Here is a 7,147-nt window from a genome sequence, read left to right as displayed (position 1 = left end):
CTATAACCCCCATAAAAAGGGAAATATGATTTTTTCCATGTTGTATTTTTGTAACCACAAAGCTAGAAAATTAATTTTCTAAGACAGTTGATCCTGCCTTAACAGAAAATGCACTGTCCTTTCATCATAATTAGAATTAGAAGAACTAGGAAAAATTGTTAGATCATGGCAAGACTGTTAAACTGCTGTGCATTCCCTGGAATACTGTAATCCTCTGCCATAAGATGAGAGGGACATAAGCCCTTCAGTTATTTCAGATCTTTTTAAAGGACTGACAGCCAAAGAAATTTTTTTTCTAAAAAAATAATTTCTAAAAGTTACTGTGCAAATCTGAAGAGTAAGCAAAGCTGTAATGCCTCTTAGTAACAACCTACTTCCTTACACAACTGGATCTTCAGCAGGACCAGTGACAAGTTTACAGATAAGTCCAACTATTACAAGAATAAAGAAGCCCATGTAAATTAAGAACAGGGTTGTTGTAGCACAGTAAAGCTGTGGGTTTTGTATAGTGCAGTGGTATTGAATAAAGTGGATGTCACCAAAAAGGAAGACAGTATTTACACCAGGCAAGCAGCAAAACTGTCACCCACAAATTCACTCCCCTGTCACACACACAAAACCTTCACTGAGTGTTGGACACAAGATGTGCACGTGCTATTTTACACCTGCTGGTGGATACCTGGCAGCTACCAGTGGGGGTGAGCAATGGGGAAGAAAATCAGAGCCATCCTCCTTCCCCTGTGCCCTGCCCAGCTGTTTTTGCTGCCCCTCAGCTCAGGGAGGTTTTGGGATGTTGCCCAAAGAGGGCAGGGAGGAGATTGTTATGTCTCTGATGAAGTCACAGGACAGCAATAAGCCTCAAGGGAGCAGAAATAATTTATTCTTCACAAAGCCCAAGAACTGCTAACAATACCAGGCACCATGGTATCAAGAAGACACCAAACCAGCAGAACTCAGCACTGCATACCTGTGAGTACTGAGAAAGAGGCTAAAGAACCCAGAACGATGGGAATAATCTGAAGACATGCTCCACTGTCAATAAACTCAGCTAGTAAAGAGGAGCTCAAAGAGAAAATTAAAATACCCATTAGAAATTAATCAGCTCAGTATCAGAATAGCAGAGATCAGCTAGAGAACTAATTGGATTCACAAATTAAAGCTAAAAAGACACTGGAGAGGGCGGCAATGGATTTTGAAAAGCATAAAGTTATAATGATCCAGAGAAGAGTACAAAAATCCCAAATAAATTAGTAATCTTTCTATGAACACCTAAAGAGACGTCAAACAGAGCAAAGAAACAATTTCAAACAAAGAACTTACAACTTCAGTAATATAAAGTCTAGATTACAACCCACTTGTTTATTGCAACTAAGGGAACAAAACAAAAAGAACCCATGTGAATTAGAACCACAAGCCTGGACTGGGTCCCCAGAGAAACTGCCTCATAAGACTGGTAGGATACCAAAACCAGCTACACCAAGAAACTTGAATACTCCCTAGTCCAAGGATTTTAACAAAAAAAAAGAACCCAAACCAACACCAAAAACCCCCAAAAAACCAAAAACCCCAAACCAACCACAAAACAAAACGCCAACCAAAACCACTCTCAGCAAAACAAGAAAAACCCCAGAAGCCACCCTACAGTACACAAACAAGAGTTACAAGACAGGCATCAGGAGAACAGACAAGTTCAACAAAAACCCCAAATTTCTAGAGAAACTTGCATCAACAAAGCAGAGCCAAAAAACCTCCCATCCAGGACTGACCTTATATTGAGCACCTGGGCCACGTGGGCAGGAGGTGTGGGTGGAGGCCCCAGGTGAGGTGGGTCAGGGCCACTGAGGACTTTGAGAGCTCTCAGAATCACCGCCACCTGCAATGCTAAGGTGATACTGGCAGTGCTGAGCTTTGCTCAGTATTCCTTACCAAGGATAAATCTAACTTATTATGAAGGTCACTTTTATAAATGTCTTCAATATACCTTTCTGAACTATCCAGTGTAACTGTTAAAATAGTCTTGTCACACACAGACAATCTAGTTTACAGGGTTGGGTATGATTTAGGCTACATTTTAATGGACTTGTTCTGAGACAGTGATTTAAAATGTATTTGACATGACAGATGAGAAAATTGTTTCTAATGTACTTCATTGCACACAGACTGCTTCACCCAAAACATCAGTAAATATGCCAGTGCTGCTCTCATCCACAGGATATTTTGAGGACCAGAATGTTAAAGTAGTTGTAGTACCAGGATTAACAGAGGGCTGTGAACAAGTATGACAAGTATGACAGCATTTAGGGATGGTTTGGGAGGGTGCTTCATGACTGTTTTGGGAGATCATTTAATGTCTGTCTCTGACCTGTGGGAAAGGAAAACCACTAGAGAACATCCCTGATGTTCACACACCACACCCACTTTGAAGAAGGACATTAGATTGTTGTAATTCTTTCTCTGATAAAACACACTTAGCCTAAAGTTCTGGGGTTTGGTAATAAGAAGATGGAAAGATAAAGTGTTAGAATCACTGGGATGGCAGGAAAAGACAACTTTAGAAGTGAAGTCAGGTGCCCAATAGAATGCCTTACTTTCAAAATATTCTCTGAATACAAATAAAACCTAGAATTATTTTTAATTAAAAAAAGCTGAATCCTCACATGACAGATTGACAGAATATTTAATTTATTACTGCATTAGTTTTATCAAGGATTCTTACTGCAGAATACAGATATGTGTTCAGACCACCTTGTATTTGGTTTGATGCAAACATAGGGGGGAAAAAAAAATCTGGTTTGCCCCAAAGCAAGTCACCAGCTGGGCACAAAGGGAGACAGTAAATGTGTCCAGACACAGAGATGTATTGGGAGGAGCAAGACACAGAAAGGATACAGGGGAGCCTGGTCTTGACACTGCACTCCACATTGTAGGGAAATTTTGTTCTTTGGGATTGGGGGTACTTTCACTGACATTTTGCTGAAATCTCTTTGCAGACATTTCAAAGGAGTTATTTGGAGGTCAATGCAGCACAGAGATTTAAACAGCTTTCCTGTGAGCTGAGAGGAAACAAGAACACAGAAATGACAAGGGCAACAGACTGGAATTGTGGCCTTGCATGTTACTACGTAAGAGAACACACAGGTTAGGAAAAGGTTTAAAACTGAAGGCAGAAAAAGATAATGCGATCAAAAATAGCCATGGTGTACAAGAAGTTCCTCTTGATGCAGTACTGCAGCCAGGAAATAGGATAATACTGCATGAAGAGAAGAATGAAATGTATCATTATGTATTTTTTTAGAGGGAAGTTTAAGTTGTATGCCACACAGGAAAAACCACATTGTTGGAAGCTTATCATCATGGTAGTAAAAGGCCAGGAAAAAACCCAAACCAAACAAAAAAGCCAACAAATCAAAACACCCCAAACTGCTCTTTATGTAAATATTATGGCTGTTCATAGGTAACTCACATGTGCAAAAGTACCTCTAAACCACAAAAAAAAATACTTTAGTTATCACTTCTTTTAGTAACTGGTTGGATAGTATCTCTTTAGTAACAGATGATAACAATAACTCATTGTAAAACTTATAATATTGTCAAGTTATAAGGCAAATCCTGTGTAGCCTCTATTTTAGTTAACAGAGCAGACACCTCTTGTCTGATAAAGCTGACACAGCTCAGGGTAACTATTAGGGATGTTGAAATTGTGATGCTTTTAATTCTGTCAGGTGGGTGTATAAAGTAATCTGGTTGGGTTTTACAGACTGCCTTGAGTGCCCCCCAAGTGCACTGATACAAGCTGTGTAGCTGTGTTGGACTGTGTCACCATGCACTGACTTTAGTGTCTCAAGGTTAATTTGTTGGAGCAAGATTACTCTGAAAGGCAAAACCAGCTGTATACTGATGCAGCTCTTTTAAGCTGGTTACAAGTCAAAATATTTACTAATGACTGTACCTCAACTAAATCAGGTGAAATTATTTTAACTGCATGACTTCCAACTGTTGCAGTTTTACAGAGGCCCCAGTATATATGGCACTAATTCATGTAAGGGACCTAAACTGGAGTAGGTGTTTCTTTTCTCATATTTGTATCAATATATTAGGGTGAAAGGCATTTACACAACTCTAGAACTGTTCAAATGATACAAGCTGTGTGAGGGACACCCTGAGTCTCCTTTGCTGCTGCAGCAGTTCATGCTGCTGGTGTTGGACCCTGGCCTGTGGCCAGCAGGACAAGGGGTGTGATTCCTCCCCTGTGCTGTGCACTGGTGGGGCCACGCCTTGAGATGTGTCCTGTTCTGGGCCCCTCATTCAGAGGGGGTATCGAGGTGATGGGGTGGGTCCAGAGAAGGGCAATACTGCTGGGGAGAGTGGAGCACAGGTGCTGTGAGGGACAGTGAGCGTGTTTAGCCTGGAGGAGGCTCAGGTGTGACCGTATCACTCTTCACAACTCCCCGAAAGAGGCTGCAGCCAGGTGGGGGTCGCGTTCCTTCCCCAGGCAACCAGTAATAGGCCAAGAGGACACAGTCTTAAACTATGCCAGGGGAGGTTTTGGTTGGACATTAGGAGGAATCTCTTCACATAGAGGGTGATTAGAGATGGGAACGGGCTGCCCAGGGAGGTGGTGGAATCACCATCTCTAGAGACATTCAAGAAACGCCTGGCACTACTCAGCGCCGCGGTCTGCTTGACAAGCCGGTGTTCAGTGTTAAGCTGGAACTCGATTCCCTCAGTGGTCTTTTGGAACCTGACGGATTCCGTGACCGGTAAGCGCCCGGCACGCCGCGCTCCGGGCGCTCGGGGCCGCTCTGCTCACCTGCGGGCCGCGCCCTCGCCTTTCGGCCGCCCGGCCCTGCCGCGGCCCCGCGCGCTGCCTGAGGGGCGCCTCGTGCCCCGCTGCTGGTGTCCCTGCCCTGCCCTGAGGGGTCTTTCCCCTCCCCGAGGCGCTGCTCCGGCTTCCTTCCTCCTCCTCCTTCCCCCGAGGAGCTGCCGTGCCCTGGCAGCCGCGGTGCCGGGCGGGCAGAGCGAGAACGACGCTACCTCACCGCCTGGGTGAGGGCTGCGGCCGGCGGAGGTGGTTCTCCCTCAGGCCCAGGTGAGGGGGAGCTCCGAGCCCGCAGGTGAGGCGGGCTCTGCTCCCGCCGGTCTCCGGGCGCGGGGCGGGAGCCGCGGGTCCCCCCGAGCGGGCCGGGCCGGGCGGAGGGCGGTGGAGCGGCCCGGAGTGATGACGCGCTTCCTGCCCTCCCCGCCGGGGGTCTGCGCCTGGAGTCCGCAGCGGCGGCGGCTGCGGGCGGCGGCGGCGGAGCCGGCGGGAGCGGGCAAGAGGCGAGCGGGGGGAAGGAAGGAAGCGAGAGAGCGGCGGGGCTTAGGCGCTCCGCAATGCCACAGTAACAGCGTTCCCGGTAGGAGCCCGCGAGGACCCTCGTCCTGCCCCGCCGTTGCACATTGCATAGAGCGTGTGGTCTGTGCGGAGCCGCCGAGAGGGGGAAGACTCGGCGCGGGGCTGAGCGGCGGGAGCGCGGAGCCGCTCGGCTGCCGCGGGCTCCTCGATGCGGGCTGCCTCGGAGCGGCAGCAGCCGCCGCTCGCCGCTCCCGCTTCGCCCCTGCAGGCTCGCCCGCGGGCAGCGCTGCCTGCCCAACAAGTTGCTGGTTACAGGGAGGACAGCAACAGCCCGGCCCACTGCCGTGCGGGCTGAGCCCGGGAAGGGGAGAGCCTCGGCTCACCTATCGTTCGTCAGGAGCCGGGCCGGGATGAGAGGGAAGCAGCGGTCTTTTAGGATTTCCCTGAGCCGTGTATGGCTGGAATAGGAGGCAGGTGCCGGGTCGGCCGGCCCCTCGCATCATGCCTGGGGGAGCGTGGCGTGGCCGGCTCGGAGCTGCGTTTGCCCGGGCAACGGAGCTGCTCGCTGTTGGGCGCTATTGGCGACCTGATGTAGAAAAAACCTTTTCGCAATACGTGCTGAAGTGACGACCTCCCAAGGACGATGCTGCCGCGTCTGCATATGCGTGGATCTGTATCTGTGTGTGTCTCTGCCCGCATCTTCCCGCGGGAGCGGTGGAGCGGCTGGCGGGGGCAGCGGGGCGGTCCCGCAGGGCCATCCCGGAGGGGAGGGAAGGACGCGGCCGCCCCTGCGCGGCGAGGGTGGGTGGGCGGCTGCCCCGCCGCCTCGCTGCCCCCCGGGCCGGCCCCGGCCGTGCGCGGCTCCAGCGCTCCGGGCTGCCTGCCCCGCTGAGGCTTCGTGTCCAGGGCTAGGCAAAGCGCAGAACCTCCCTTGGTGCGAGGCGGCGTTGCGTGCTTGCAGCGGGGCTGTCCGCGTCCTGGCTGAGGTTCTGTGTCCCGATCCCTCTGTTTGTCCCATGCCCTCCTAGCACCGAGCTGTCCCCGCGTGCAGCCTTGCCTTGGGGTGTCTGGAGAGCCCCGGCGCAGTGTCACTGCGTGGGAGCACCTTACTGAGAGCTGGCTTTATGCTCACCTTCTATTGCGCTCTTGTTCTGCTGACCAGCCATTTCAGGTTTTTGGGGCTTTACTTTTTGTGTGTTGAAATGCTGCTATGATGTGTAGTTAGAAAGGTTGTGGGAATGCTCATTGACTGAAAAAAACCTCTTGTCAGATTAAACAGTTGTCCGCTTCCCTCCAAATATTTTTAAAGTTTATTTTGTAGACCTATATTGTGGAGCAAAGTTTGAGCCATATTAAATTTCAAGGCAGTTCTGGGTTTGGTTGCTTAGAGGCGTTGAGGAGTTCTGCATTCTCAGAAGAGCCCAATGGCCATGGCACAATGTCCCTATGATTTAAAAACAAAGAAGCAACAAATTTCTGAGATTGCTCTTGCTTATGTAAAACATGACTTATTTGTATGCTTATGACAGTGTGTTTTAAGTAGGAATGCAAGCTGCCAGTGTTAATTAAAAATAACTTACAAATTGTAGTATATGAAAAGCTTTCATATCTCTATGGTGTAATGGTCAGCCAGGCTTCCAACAGAACAGCTGTTAGACAAGTTAACTGAGAGTTAAGTTGGCTGAGCTACCATTCCTGCTTTAATTTTCATAATGTGACATTTTCCAGGGAGATTCAAGGTTATCACACATCTGAGGAGGGAGGGGGAGTGTCTTTTGATTCTTTGAAGTGCATTTCATTTGAGTTTCCTAA

The 7,147-nt window shown here is 48.8% G+C and overlaps 1 protein-coding gene and 1 long non-coding RNA gene across 9 annotated transcripts in view; both read left to right on the top strand.

Annotated features, from left to right (window-relative positions):
- The window catches only part of LOC135280954 (uncharacterized), a 52,163-nt gene extending 48,681 nt beyond the window's left edge, over window positions 1–3,482 (top strand). The window contains exon 9 of the long non-coding RNA XR_010347754.1: window positions 2,991–3,482. This is a non-coding gene — a long non-coding RNA (uncharacterized LOC135280954). The remainder of the gene's footprint in view (window positions 1–2,990) is intronic.
- A 1,093-nt stretch (window positions 3,483–4,575) lies between these two features.
- Window positions 4,576–7,147, top strand: part of TLN2 (talin 2) — a 142,182-nt gene continuing 139,610 nt past the window's right edge. For 3 of the 8 annotated variants that reach the window (XM_064389385.1, XM_064389381.1, XM_064389384.1), the window contains exon 1: window positions 5,239–5,396. The gene's annotated coding sequence lies outside the window, so the exon portion shown is untranslated. Of the gene's footprint in view, window positions 4,761–5,065; window positions 5,090–5,238; window positions 5,397–7,147 lie in introns of those variants that run through there. The other 5 variants (XM_064389382.1, XM_064389388.1, XM_064389389.1 and 2 more) reach the window with 4 other exon arrangements.

The sequence above is a fragment of the Passer domesticus genome, chromosome 14 (assembly GCF_036417665.1).
Source record: "Passer domesticus isolate bPasDom1 chromosome 14, bPasDom1.hap1, whole genome shotgun sequence".
NCBI lineage: Eukaryota > Metazoa > Chordata > Aves > Passeriformes > Passeridae > Passer > Passer domesticus.
This window is presented reverse-complemented; position numbering and strand designations above follow the sequence as displayed.